This window comes from Monodelphis domestica, chromosome 7 (genome assembly GCF_027887165.1).
Source record: "Monodelphis domestica isolate mMonDom1 chromosome 7, mMonDom1.pri, whole genome shotgun sequence".
In the NCBI taxonomy this organism is placed as follows: Eukaryota; Metazoa; Chordata; class Mammalia; order Didelphimorphia; family Didelphidae; genus Monodelphis; species Monodelphis domestica.
In genome coordinates this window covers 55,702,863-55,717,251 of record NC_077233.1, presented here as the reverse complement: position 1 = coordinate 55,717,251, position 14,389 = coordinate 55,702,863, and the positions used below count along the sequence as shown (strand labels likewise).

General features: G+C 39.3%; 1 long non-coding RNA gene across 2 annotated transcripts in view; it reads left to right on the top strand.

Moving 5' to 3' along the window:
• Positions 1–14,389, top strand: part of LOC103094911 (uncharacterized) — a 97,081-nt gene that overhangs the window by 7,762 nt on the left and 74,930 nt on the right. For both annotated transcript variants that reach the window (XR_001623860.2, XR_470786.3), the window contains exon 2: positions 6,084–6,165. This is a non-coding gene — a long non-coding RNA (uncharacterized LOC103094911). The remainder of the gene's footprint in view (positions 1–6,083; positions 6,166–14,389) is intronic.

Here is a 14,389-nt window from a genome sequence, read left to right as displayed (position 1 = left end):
ACTTTTTTAACCCCTTACTTTCCATTTAAGAATCAATACTATGTTTTGGTTCCAAGGCAGGGCCAAGAAATGGGGTTAAGTGACTTGCCCAGAGTAACGTAGCTAGGAATTATCTGAATCCAAATTTGAACCCAGAACCTCCCATCTCTAGGCCTGACTGTCAATCTATTGAGCCACCTAGTTGCCCCTGAAAGATACTTTTTAATATGAGTTCTGTATAGGTGAACTCATAGCTTTTGTCAAGCAGTGGAGCAAATACACAGTAGATCAGTCTTTTGAATTCAAGGCCAGTGATGAAATTGGGGAATTTTTGGACCAAAAAAAAGTCTATAGAAATAATCATATACATGCATACATATACACATACATCTGTATATATTTATACAAACATTTGTTACAATGTTTTTTCTGATTAAAATACAAATAATAAAGCATATACACAAAAGGACATATAGGAAATTAACTGGTAGAATACTTAGCAAGGAATTGATCTACTTTTAGTAGTAACTTATAGTAAAAAATGTCTCTAAGTAAGAGGAATCGATTGTCTGCTTTTCTTGGGCTTTATACTGGTTTATCAAAAAGCAGAGGAAAATCTCTAACAAGACAAATCAGAAAAGCAGGAATTTTTAGTATTTTTCTTTCTAGGGGTTGGGAAGGTGGGGACCTTGGTCAAAAGTATGTTGTTAAGTGTTTAACAACCAGCTCTTGGGGCGGTGTGTGTGTGTGTGTGTGTGTGTGTGTGTGGAGGTGGCGGTACACATGACACACTTTTAAGTTTAATAGCTTAATGCATATTATTAGCATTTTTTGCCATGCTTTCTTAAGTCTAGGCAATCAAGAAGACAGTAAATCAAGACATGATTTGTAGTGTTTTCTGATTTCCAAGATGCAAATGTTCACACTGAAAATTTAATAATCAGCCCATGGCTCACTCTTGCATTTCTCAGCAAAAGAAAAATGTGCCTCTTAACTAAAAAGAAAATTTCATATAGTTATATCCATGTAATATATAAAATGATTTGGGTAGGACTATCATTGAGTTATACAAATTTGAATAATTATATTACATATTTTAACCAATATTCCTATTCAGTTTTTTACTGAAAAGAATAATTTCATAGTTTCAGAATGAAAGCAACTGCTCCCTCTTATTCATTGTCTTAAAAAGGGAGGGGGCAGACCATGGATGGCCATTTCTTTAGCTGATTGTTTTAGAGACCAAGAAGGGTATGGCTAACCATTGTCTATCTTAATCAACTTAAAATTTAATATGAAAAAAGAGAAAAGAGAAGTCAAAAGTGTTTTTAAGCCATTGCTACTTTTAAGAAAGATGGGATGATCTGGAATATAGAAAGAGGATACATTTGGCAGCCTGCACCCATTTTTGGACCCATAAGTGAAAGTTTCAGTTTATTCCCTGGGGGACCATATTTCAGTGTTTCATATATTAGGAAGTCCCTCATTCATTCTACAGATCAGGAGAGAAGCTAAAAGAAAGAACCAGGAAAAGTCCTGAATCAACAAACATAATCAGTGCATCACAAAGTCTGAGTTCAGCTGGTCAGTATCGTCTGTTTGACACAAAGTTAATTCCAGAGAGAGAGAGACAGACAGACAGACAGACAGACACACACACACACACACACACACAGTGTGTGTATGGTGGTAGTAGTGGTAAAGGAAGAATTGTAGAGGAAGGAGGGAATTATAGCTCTCTGGTTCCTGTAGGACATGTCCCTGTGGGACCTTCTTTCCCCCACAAAAGTGTTAAAATTTTAAATTCTACTATTTTAAACAAGATATTAACTTTTATTAGGAATATTTTATATTTAAATATAATGACTACATTTTTACTATAGCCAGAAAACAAATATAAATACAGTAATATTTATCTTCCAAAGCTCCAACAGCTAAAGCATTCCTATTTTTATATCTATAGTCCTCTTTAATTTGCTATTATTAGAAAATTTCATGTACAATAGTCTGCTTTGTATAAACAAATTCAAGTTGTTTAACCACAAGGTGGTGCTGCTAGAAAGCAGTATAATCCTATTCCTCAAGAAGGATGTTACTGGAGACTGCCATATCTCTCTGATGGTTACGTTTTTCATCCTAGTGAGAAGTCCTGGGGAAATACCAGTGGTTTTGTGGTTCACAGGGAGTGGATGAACTTTTATCACTTGACCTCTGTCTCTCTCTGGGTGGTCCTACCATCTTAAAAGTTTAGGACATAGGATCTTCACTTTGTTTCTCTGGATCCCTAAGGGACCCTTGAATAGATTCTAGGGGGTGGGGAATGAGTCTAGGGTACTCAAGGAAGGACAAACCTGCCCATGTAGGAAATGGAAAGCTTTCTTATTTATCAGAGTAGGAGTTGATTCCTGACTGGGACCTATGTTGACTCCCTCTTCTGATGGGAGACTAGGTCTAAGAGAACTGGCCACTGAGCAGAAGAGTCTACTATGTAGGGGACTTTGAAGGTAGAGATCATGTCTTCTACTTTCTTCAGAGCATGTGACTTGGAACTCCAATAGTTCTCCTTGGACTTGCCTTGAGGAAGAGATTTTTCTTCTCCCTCCTCCCCCTAACACTACTCTGGCAAATACTCACTAACAGCAGTAGGCAACTAGATGGTACAGTAGATAGAGTGCTCAACGTGGAATCAGGAGGATTTGAGTTCAAATGTGATCTCAGACACTTTGCTATGTGACTCTCGGCAAGTCAGTTCACCTTCTTTGCCTCAGTTTCCTCATCTGTAAAAGGAACTGGAGAAGAAAATGGCAAACCATTCCAGTATATTTGTCAAGAAAACCCCAAATTGGTTCATGAAGAGTTGGACCCCATAGTTCTTTCTCTGGATGTGGATAGCATTCTTTCTCATAAGTCCCTCAGGGTGGTCTTGGATCATTGCATTGCTATTAGTAACAAAGTCGATTACATTTGATCATTCCACAATGTTTCAGTTTCTGTGTACAATGTTCTCTTGATTCTATTCATTTCATTCCGCATTAGTTCATGGAAGTCTTTTCTGTTCTTATAGAAGTCAAGCAAGAACATATGAACCTTGAGAGAGTTGTTTAGACAGTATATAGAGTGGAGGTGGAGACAATATGTGTATTTAGCAGTCCAACAAAGTATTTCATGTTTTATTCTTTGAAGTATTCATCTTTTAGAAGAATGTTTTTAGACTCACAAAGTTATGGGATACTATTTCATGTTTTAGGTATTTGCTAAGGTATGTTTAGTTAGGGCAGCTAGGTGGCACAGAACTCATCTTTATGGGTTTAAATCTGGCCTCTGACACTTACTAGCTTTGTGACTCTGGGCAAGTCATTTAACCCTGTCTTAGCTCCTCATCTGTAAATTGAGCTGGAGAAGGAAATGGCAAACTACTCCAGGATCCTTGCCAAAAAAAGAAGATTCCCGTCCCCGAATGAAGTCACAGAAAGTTAGATGCAAGCCTATGAACCTTTATGTTTTAAACATTTCTTCTGTAGTAGAACAAATAGCTGTCCTTTCCCTGATCTGTCAGTCTCTTTAGATGAGACCTAGACATGAACCAAACTTAGACTTCAAGTAAATTTCACTTGGGCTTTGGGGTGTGGGGAGGGCAGTACACTCACCCAGGTCAAAAACTTATCCTGCTTGGGTCCAAAGCCAAGGTCTCTTACTAGGAGGTGGTGTTCTTACTCACCATGCCCAGAGTTCTTTATATCTAGAATGCATTCCTTCCTCAAATATCCAACCCAGAGGATTCTTTTCTTTCAAGTCCAGCTCAGTTGCCACCTTTTTCTTGAAGCCTTCTCTGGTCACCTCAGCTGAGAACTTTATCTGGATCTCACATCTGCTCCCATAATGCTTTACTTATCTTCTCCTATAGGATGCTAGCTCTTGGAAGACAAATGCTATTTAGTTTTATCTTTGAATGCTCAGTGCCTTGTGCCAATTGTTTAGGATTTGTGTTTTCTTTTGTCTTTCCTCCTTATATATCTCTCAGCCCCAAACTATCCCAGAATCTATCTCAGATGTGGGGCAGCTAGGTGGCTCAGTGGAGATGGAATGTCTTGGGTTCAGGTTTGGCCTCAGAGACTTCCTAGCTGTGTGATCCTGGGCAAATCACTGAAACCCAATTGATTAGCCCTTACCACTCTTCTCCTTTAGAATTGATACTTAGAAATCGAAGACAGAAAATAAGAATTAAAAAAAAATCTATTCCAGATACTTGGATGGCAGGAAGAACCACCCCCATTGTGGGGTGCTGCCTTCTCTTACATTTCCCCCTGCCCTGGCGGCTTGATTGTCCCCAGAGCTTGAATGAGATAGGAGGCAACAAGATCCTTCCTTCTGATGATAGATGGAGGACCACCAGGTTTTACCATCTACCCTTACCCTCTAAGTCCCTGGTGCTGCCATCTTAACTCTTTATGCATCTTAAAGACCTCTAGGTCTTGCTAGAACCATCCCTTCACATTTAAGACTTTTGGGTTTTTGGGGAGCAGCTGAGTGGCTCAGTGGATTGAAAGCCAGGCCTAGAGATGGGAGCTCCTAGGTTCAAATTTGACCTCAGACACTTCCTAACTGGGTGACCCCGCCCCCATTGCCTAGCCCTTACCACTCTTCTGCCTTGGAACCAACACACAATATTGGTTCTAAGACAGAAGGTAAAGGTTTATTAAAAAAGAAAAAGAAATTAAAAAAAATTCTAAGGCAGAAGGTAAGGGTTTAAAAAAAAAAGACTTTTGGGTTTTTCCAGCAAATCTTCAACTGAAATTTGTTTTATGGGTTGTTTCCCTTAATTGGAGTATGAACTCTTTGAAATCAGAAATTGTCTCTCTTTTTGTATCCCTAGTCCTTGATACAGTGCTTAGAACATAGTAAGTTCTTCATAAATGCCTTCCCATTCATTTGTATAGTCTCTGGGGGCCTTACCCCAACTTCCAGTCACAAGGTAGGGAGGACTTGGAATGGCAGAGGGTTAGGGGAGGACATCAGTAAGCAAAGGCAGTAAGGAACACGTGTGTAGACAGTAATATGGAGACAGTCCAGCTGGAACCTATGGGGGAGTAGTAGGAGGAGATAAAGTCTGATAAGTTGGGTGGGGCCTGATTGTGGAGGGGCCTGAATGGCAGACTGAGGAGTTGGACTTTATCCTGCAGACAGTGAGGAGCCATTGAAAGTCTCTGTTCAAGGTGGCCTGAGTGAAGGCTCACACAATTGGCATCAGAAATTTTCAGTGAGTGATTACTGCCAGTAGATGTCAATGTTTCAGTAAATTTCAAAAGCCTTCCATGTCCTCAGACTCTTGGTTTCCAACAGTTGCCATGGTCCATAGAGGAAAGAAAAGGCCAGAAATTTTATCCTGTGTCCTCTTCTCTCTTTCCTCTGTTTTTAAAATAATCTTATCTGAGTCCATGGTTTCAATTCTTACTCATACACTGATATCTCTTAAATTAATAAATGGCATCAGAGCCCTCTCTCTACTGAGTTCCATTTCCACAACACAAATTGCTGGATGTCCCACTGGCATCTCAAACTCAGTATGTCCAAAATTCAAAACTAAATTCATCTTCTTATTACTGTAAACCTTTCTATTCCCCCCAACTTTCTTATTTCTATTGATTATACTCAGTTATATTCTGGTCATCAAGTTTGACATTTGGGAGTCATCTTTGACTTCTCCTTCCTAACAATTAGTTGCCAAATCATTACCAACTTCACTTAAATCTATCCCTTTCTTTCACACATTGGGCACCCTAATTCAAGCTCTTATGACCACACAGTTGCACTCTTGTATTAGCCCCCTAAATATTCACCCTGCCCCCAATCTCTCTGGCTTTGAACAATAAAACATTGTAGAGGCCTTTTTTTTATGAGGAAGAAAATAGCACAATGGCTAAGGACTTCAGGAGAGGACAGAAAATGAAAACAGAGGGTAATCTCCCTAACTTCATATCCGATGGAGCCATGCTTGAATAATAATTTCTAGAACTTATATAGTACTTTAAGGTTTACAAAACACTTTATGTTTGTTATCTCATTTGATCCTCAAAATAAGTACCATTATTATCCCTATTTTACAGATGAAGAAACCGAGGCTGAGAGATTAAATGACCCATCCAGCAATCAAGTCTTCCTGACCCCAAACCCAATGCTCCATCCATTGTAAGTAACATCTTGCTGTCAAAGAGTAGATTAGTTTAGCAAAGCATCATCCAGCAAATAGCTATAAGAAGAGACCATATGTCCAGGGAAGACCACCTGAGAGTAGCTCATGGGAGCATTGTGATACCTATCACTAGGAGACATTAGTGGTCCTGTAGTTTGGAAGCCATGAGCTGCCCATCTATATGTGTACCCTTCTTGCATATGTTCCCTATAGGTATAACACTATCCAGTTACCCTGATCATACTTTCTCTACCTGTGTGCCTCTCCACATATGTGGTCTACATATATCTGCTATTTCTACTGATACTATGTGTATTTGTAGCCAAGTTTTCTGGGTTTATGGGGGGGGGAGGGTTTTATTGTTGTTTTTCTTACCATGACATTTCATTAGATGCTTTTACTTTGAATTGGTTATGGCCTTTGGCTGACTCTCAAAGGTAAATATATTAGTGGGGGCTCCTGAGATATTTTTTAGTGAATGCAGACCCATAGAATATCCTTGAACCTGTGGTAGCCATCTCAGGGAGCCCCATCCTGTGAGTCATGAGGTTCTATAGTTAATGAAAAGGAAAAAGTTCTTGGCCTCAAGGTGTTTGGAGCTAGATGTAATGACCAGCATATATAATAATGAATACTTTAGGAGATAAGAAAAAGGAAATATTACAGTTGACTGGACCTCTAAAAAAGCAGACAGGGCTCAAGTTGGCCTTAGGATGGTGTGACTTATATAGAAGGAAAAATAGGATCATAGAGATAGAAGGGTCTTTAGAGGGAATCTATTTCAATCCTCCCATTTTATATGTGAGGAAACAGAGGCATGGAGAATTTAAAATGACTTGCCTAGGATCATACAATTACTAAGTATTTGAGGTGGGATTTTATTTTATTTTATTTTAAATTATTTTTCATTTTTTATCATTATGCAAAACACAATTTCATATTGGTCATTGTTGTAAGAGCAAACTCATACATAACAAAATCCCAAAATAAAACCATAGATACATTGATGTGAAAGATGACTCCGACAGTTCTTTCTCTGGAGGTGGATAACATTCCCTGTCAGAAATCTTTCAGGATTGTCCCAGAATGCAATCATTGCTGAGAGTAGCCAAGTTTTCACAGATAATCATTGTCCACTATTGCTTTTACTCTGCACAATAGTCTCCTAATTCTTATTTTTTTCACTCTGCATCAGTTCCTGCAGATCTTTCCAGCTTTTTCTGAAATCATCTTGTTTATCATTTCTTATAGCACAATAGAATTCCATTAACAATATGTATCACAGTTTGTTCGGCCATTCCCCAAGTGATGGACATCCCCTCAATTTCTAATCCTTTGCCACCACAAAAAGAACAGCTAGAAATATTTTTGTACAAGTAGGTCCTTTCCCCTTTTTTATTATGTCTTTGGGATAAAGACCCAGTAATGGTGTTAATGGATCAAAGGATATGCCCAGTTTTATAGCTCTTTGAGTATAGTTCCAAATTGCCAGGAGGTGGGATTTTAACTCAGATCTTCCTAATTCCAAGTTCAGCAACCAAAGTGGGAAAAGGATGTGTAAAGACAGTTCTCGTCAAGCTCTAATATCCTATGTTTCAACGAATAGAATAGTAATTGTGGGGATTTCTATCTGCCTAGTATTCACAAGACCTTCCGAGAATAGCTATTTAAAAATCTTGACCTAGAGAGATGAGATGCTATTAATGAAAAAAAAAATTAATCAGGAGTTGACTAAGTGCTTCCCAAAGGTATCCCCAACCCACAAGAGCAGTAAGTTAAAAGGAAAGAAAGCTACAGAGCAAAGTCCTGTGGGAGAGAGAAACCAGAGAGAAGAAGGAACCTCTTCAGGACTGGGAGAAAGCCAGAGACCGGAGCAGTGGCCTGAATTGAGAGAGTGCTCAAAGGCATAAAGACAGCCACAGCTGAAGGCCAGAACTAAGGCCTGTTGTGGAAGAATTGCTAGGCAATCCTTAGGAAACCCAGAAGAGTTAGAGAGGCTACATGGGAGGGGCAGGCCAGAGAGAAAAGAACCTTAAAAGTATTATGGCTCATACTGCTGAATAGAGTTTCTCCTCTATCAAATGTAGGGGATAAGATTATATTTAAGTTCAAAGAGTTATCAATAAAGGATTAGAGAACATCTGGAAATAAAGGCATATCCTGGGTTGGTATAGTAAGAGCAGTAACTCCAATATGTTTACCTCCTAGCATAATTTCCCACAAATACATAGTGACTGTGAGAAGACTAGATACAAATTTAGAGTCCAAGGTTAGTAAGGCACGTGTTCTGAGGAGACTTGTGGCCATGGCGACTCTCTCCTCAGGTACTGTGTGGCTGTGATTCTCATGCTGCTTCACCCTGGCTGGGTATATGGTATCTCTCTTGGGTGGCTTTCTCAGCTGGGTTCCCTGACTACTTCTCTATGAATCTCAACTCTTGACTGCCAGGGTAAGTTCTCTCTTGAATCCATAGTCCACTCTCTTCTCTGCTGCCATAAGTCAAGCTTGAAGCTATTAAAACATTTTTTTAACTCTTACATTCCATCTTAGAATTAATTTTTAGAATTAGTCTCAAGGCAGAAGAGTGGTGAGGTCTAGCAATAGGGGTTAAGTGACTTGTCACACATCTAGGAACTGTCTGAGGTCATCTTTGAACCTAGAACCTACATCTCTAAGCCTGGCTCTCAATCCACTGAGCCACCTAGCTGCCTCCTGGAAGCCACTTCTTGCCCTTTAATCTTTGTGTGTCTATGTCTCTATCTGTTCCCTGCTTGATGTGGTATTTCCTCCAGGGTCAATGGCTCTGCTGCCATCCAAGCCTTGGCTGATGAGAGGGAGGAGAGAAAATACTCCTCATTTCTTCTGCTTGCTGGTAGGGGGATACAGGTCATGAAGCTGCTCCCTGCCTATGACATTCCCAATTGCAGTTCAGTGTTGGTAGACTTGTCTTTTAAAGACACTGTAATGCTTCTAATTCCTTTAGGGAAATTTCTTCATACTCTGGAAAGGAATAATGGGGAGATCTACACATAATCAAAAATATTCATCAAGTGCCTACCATATGCTTAGGCACCATGCTGGGAATATAAGGACAGTGAATGAAACAATCCTTATTTGTATCTTTGCACTTTGTTTGAAGACATTGTCGTATATGTTACCAGCCCACTTCTGTGATTTTGTAAACTGGGCTGGGAGGCAGGAGGAAAATAACTGGTCTGGGAACTTTCCCTGTCCCCCTCAAATAGGTGTCTGTGTATCAGCAGATTCTTAGAACCAGCATTTAAAACTAGTTCCAATGTGCTTGGGGGATGAGAGGAAAGTAGGAAAGATTATTGAAAAACTTAGATGAGATTCTTCCCCTCACCCTGATTTTATAGAGGAGGAAAAACAGAGGCTGGACCTGAGGGATGAAGATTTTGGTAGGTTAGAACACTGTGCTGAGTTTAAAAAGATGAAATTTAATAGGAATAAATGTGTGTTTTACAATTGGATTAAGAAAAATCAACTTTACAGTTATAAAAAGGAGTACAGGCATTGCTAGACAGTGATTTATCTGTTGGGGAATGATCAAACAAATGATGGTATTATTATATAAATGTAATTGGTTGTCCCATAAGAAATGATGAAAGGGATGGTTTCATAGAAACCTGGGAAGACTTGAATGACCTAAAACAGAATGAAGCAACCAGGACAAGAAGAATAATTTATATAATAATAAAAATATTGGTGAGACAAAAAGAAACCATCAAAGCAGTGACTAACTGCAATCCCAGAAATCAATGAGACACATCTTTGTGGACATGACCATTGTGGAAATTTTGCCCTTGGAGATCCATTCTAGTGATAGGTCTCTGATGATGAATTAGTGTTTAAAGGTCTGTTTCACAAAAGAGGGAAGATAATCATTCTGCAAAAATGAGGGAAGAATTAAGAATAATATATAGAAATTGAATAAGGCAAATTTAGAGAAGATGCTAGTTCTTCTGAAGTGGATGGACCATTGACCAAGGTCATATAGACTGTCTCCCTTGAAGTCTCAAAGCAAACACCATATAGTAACTTTTCAGGTATATTGTAGAAGGTGTGCTTGGGTGCAAGTTGGAGCAGAGAGCCTCTGAGGTCACTTCCAGCTCTGGTATTCTATGAAGCAACATGCCCAAGATGACATAGCTAGGAAATGAGACAGTGAGGACTAGAACCCAGATGACCTGATTTCCAGGTCACTGCTCTTATTCCACACACATTTTTTAAATTGGATTAAATAAATGAATGAAGTGAAAGCAATTGAATTAGAATGGATTTTTTTTTAAAACCTTCACCTTCTGACCTGATAATAACTCTAAGATGGGGGGTGGGGTGCGGCGGCAAGGGATAGGCAAAGAGGATTAGGTGACTTGCAAAGGCAAAGAGGATTAGGTGACTTGCAAAGGGTCGTGAAGCAGGAAAGTGTTGGAGGCCAGATTTAAACCCAGGTCCTCCTGATGCCAGGCCTTTTACTCTATCTACTGTGCCATTTACCTGCTCCTGGAACTTAATTTTTAAAAGTGTCTTTCTAGTAGAGCTTTTGGGACCATGTCACCCTAAGATTAATAGTAGCCCTTTGAGGTTTGGATAAACATCTTACTAATGTGAACTAGAAGATGAGTGACCAGACAGCAGGGAGCAGGCTGGGTGGCTCCTGTGGTAAGAAGGAATCTTTGGGTGGGGGAAGTGTTGTCCAACTGGCTGTGGCAGATAATCCCTTCCTGAAAGGGCTTGGGATACAACCAGCCAGTGGGATTGAATAATTCAATTTAATTCAACCAGCATATATTAAATACCCATTATGGGAAAAATGCTGTGCTTGGCACTGAGCATGCAAAGAATTCTTCCCCTTTCCCCATCCCTCAAAAAGTTTATATTCTAATAGAGAAAAAAAAAAACCCTATCATATACAGACAGACCCTGGAAATATTGCTGGTTGGGCTCCAGACCATCTCAATAAAGTGAGTATCACAATAAAGCAAGTCATATGAATTTTTAGGTTTCCCAGTGCAAATAAGTGGTGTTTATGCTACACTATGGTTTATTAAACTTGCAAAAATATTATATCTAAGAAAATGATGGATATACCTTAATGCTAATCATCAACTGAGCCTTCAGTGAGTTGTAATCTTTTTGCTGGTGGAGGGTTTTGCTAGTTGATGGCTGTTGACAAATCAGGGTAGTGGTTGCTGAAGTTTGGGTTAGTTGCAGCAATTTCTTAAAATATGATAGCAATAAAATTTGCCACATAGTTGACTCTTCCTTTCACTTGAACTCGTAGAGGCCATTGTAGGGTTATTAATTGGCCTATTTTCAATATTGTTGTGTCTCAGGGAATAGGGAGGCCTGGGAAATGGGGAATGGCGAGTCAGTGGAGCAGTCCAAATATCCACCATATTTATCAATTAAGTTTCTTGTCTTACATATGGTTTTATGGCTCCCCCAAACAATTACAATAATAACATAAAAAAATCTCTGATCTCAGATCACTGAATCATTGTGAGAATTATCAAAATGTGACCATGTGAGAACACACTGTTGGAAAAATGGCACTCATAGACTTACCTGATGCAGGGATGCCACAAACCTTCAATTTGCAAGAAATACAATATCTGTATGTAAATACAACACACATACAAAACAAATACAGAGTAATTTCTGGGGAAAGCCCAGATAATGAAGGCCTCACTTTGTGAGTGGCAATTCAGCTGAGTCTGGGAAAGAGCTTAAAATTCCATTTCTTCTCTCATAAAGAGAAAAGAAAGATCATTCCAGGCATCTAGAAGAAAGGCAAGGAGTTGGGATATGGCATAAATACTGGTCTACAATATTTGGCTTCAGATGCTGGACACAAATCTTCTCACTTAGGAAATAGCTTTGCTGGTTATCTTTTAATAATGACTCATACTTGAAAAGTGATTTATGTTTGTCTATGGACAATGTTGCTTGTTTCCTCACGACAGTCCCTGCATGATTTTGCCTATTTTATGGATATAGGAAAATAAAGACCTAATGGTTAAGTGACCTGTCCATAGCACCCAGTTCATGTCTAATTTAAACACAAATTTCCTGACTCCAACTCTGATGTTCTATCCATCAGCTTGCATTGCCTTTCTCAAATATTCCTGCTTTCAAACTCTTTCTGAATGAGGGTAAACTTCCATATTAGTATGAATTTCAGCCTGAAACCTCAATTTTTTTCAAGTTATTCTGCATTACTGCTGACATTCCCTAGAAACATGGCAAGTCCCATAGAACATATGCATCCTGGTAGATTTTGGATAGAATTCTTGCTTTGTTCACTTTAGCAGAATTGATTAGAACACAGGAAGGTAACCTATGGCACTTGAACTAGACTTGGTCTTTGGAATAATTCCATCTGATTTTTTCATTATAAAATGAAACATCTGGTGGTAACCTCTACTTTTTAGGATCAGTTTCAACAGAAACAATTAACTGAATGTGTAGCATCCGCAGAGGGGCCATTCCCCTAGTTGGGTGCGTCCACTCACAAAAAGAGGTCCTTAAATTGTTTCTCATCTCAGTGTTCTAGGAGGGTCTGAGTTTCTAACATCTTTTCTTATAACTGCTCTTGGTGTATTTCCCATTGATTTATCAGTCTGACAGATTTTTAAAATTTAAAACCCTTATCTTCTGTCTTAGAATCAATACCATGTAGTGGTTCCAATTGGTTCCAAGAAAGAAGAGCAATAACTAGGCAATGGGGATAAAGTGATTTGTCCAGGGTCACACAGCTAGGAATTGTCTGAGGTCATATTTGAACCTAGGACCTCCTGTCTCTAGGCCTGGCTCTTAACCCACTGAGCCACCCAGCTGCCCCCTTTATTAGTTTTTATAAAAGGGCATTCATTTACTGAGAAGTTATAGCAAAAAACAATCAGTACAAAACCATTCCTTCCAAGCCAGGGGTACACTCTGTTCTTTTACATACAAAGACCCTGGAAAGAGTGAGATCAAGCTTATAATGAAATGAGAGTGAAGTCCATGAATGGAGAACACAGGTAGCAAAGATTGCCTCACAGTTCCTGGTCAATACTTGCTGGTGGCAGAATCCTCATGAGGCTTCCATAGGTGTAGCTCTATGTTGAACCTCATGAAGTAGTGTAAGGCCCACACTCTTCTCCATCACAAGGGATTCCTCAAACTGTAGCCACTTTTGGGTGACCATTCTTCCCTATCCAGCTGTAGACACTTCCTTTGCCATTGATCACTACACCCCTCTGACTATTATTAACTATTATCATTTGTTAAACAAATACTCCTCCAGAATGTTTTCTTCAATGACATAGGGAATAATTCTCAAATCTTTATTGCTTCTATGATTTTCATAGTTTCTTTGTAACTGTAAAAACTCCAGAGTTTTGTGATATTTTTCCCCAAATAATTCACTTTGGCACTGTAGGAACAGCCCAAGAGAAACTGGCCTCCGTACCCACCCTCATTTGTTTCCTCATTTGGAAAATGAGGAGATTGGACTAGATAACCTGTAAGGTCCTTCCAGCTCTAACTCTGATTCTACAACCTATGATGGTCTGAGTTGTTGACTGGAGAAAGCCACGTGCAGGTCAGGACGAACCTAGGTCCACTCAGACTGTGGAGCAGAGGGGAAGAGAGCCACGGGCTAGCCGAAATCTGTGTTTCCTGCCTATCTGAGATTATGTACCTCAGTGTCAAAAGGCCCAAATTCCAGGCAAACCAAGAATAATGCCCTAGTCATCAAGTTAGAAACCAAAATTCAGCCAAGAAATGTATTTGCTGCCAGAATGAGCATTGCCTTTTCTTCTTTCTCTCTTTTACCCAAACTAAACATCCTCTTGTGAAATGTGTCCAATTTGCAATATTTACTTTCCGTTTATTTAATAACAGGAAAAGGTTTGCATGCCTTTTGTTGATTTTTACATTTCTTATTAAAATTCTTAAGGGGGTTTTGGGGAACTTAATCAGCAAAAAAAACCAGGAGAGGAAAAAAAAAAGGTCTGCATTCCACAGCCTGTAGTAATGTAGGAAACAGAGTGTTTATTTGGAGAGTCTTTCCAAGTGGGGGAAGGCAAACAATCACATCTAATGGTCTCCACTCTGCCTCCTTGCCTCCCTTTCCCGGCTCTACTAGTTCTCCAGGGAGATCTCCTTAGCATCTCTATGTCCACTGTAGCTAGCCAATTGCATGGCTTGGAT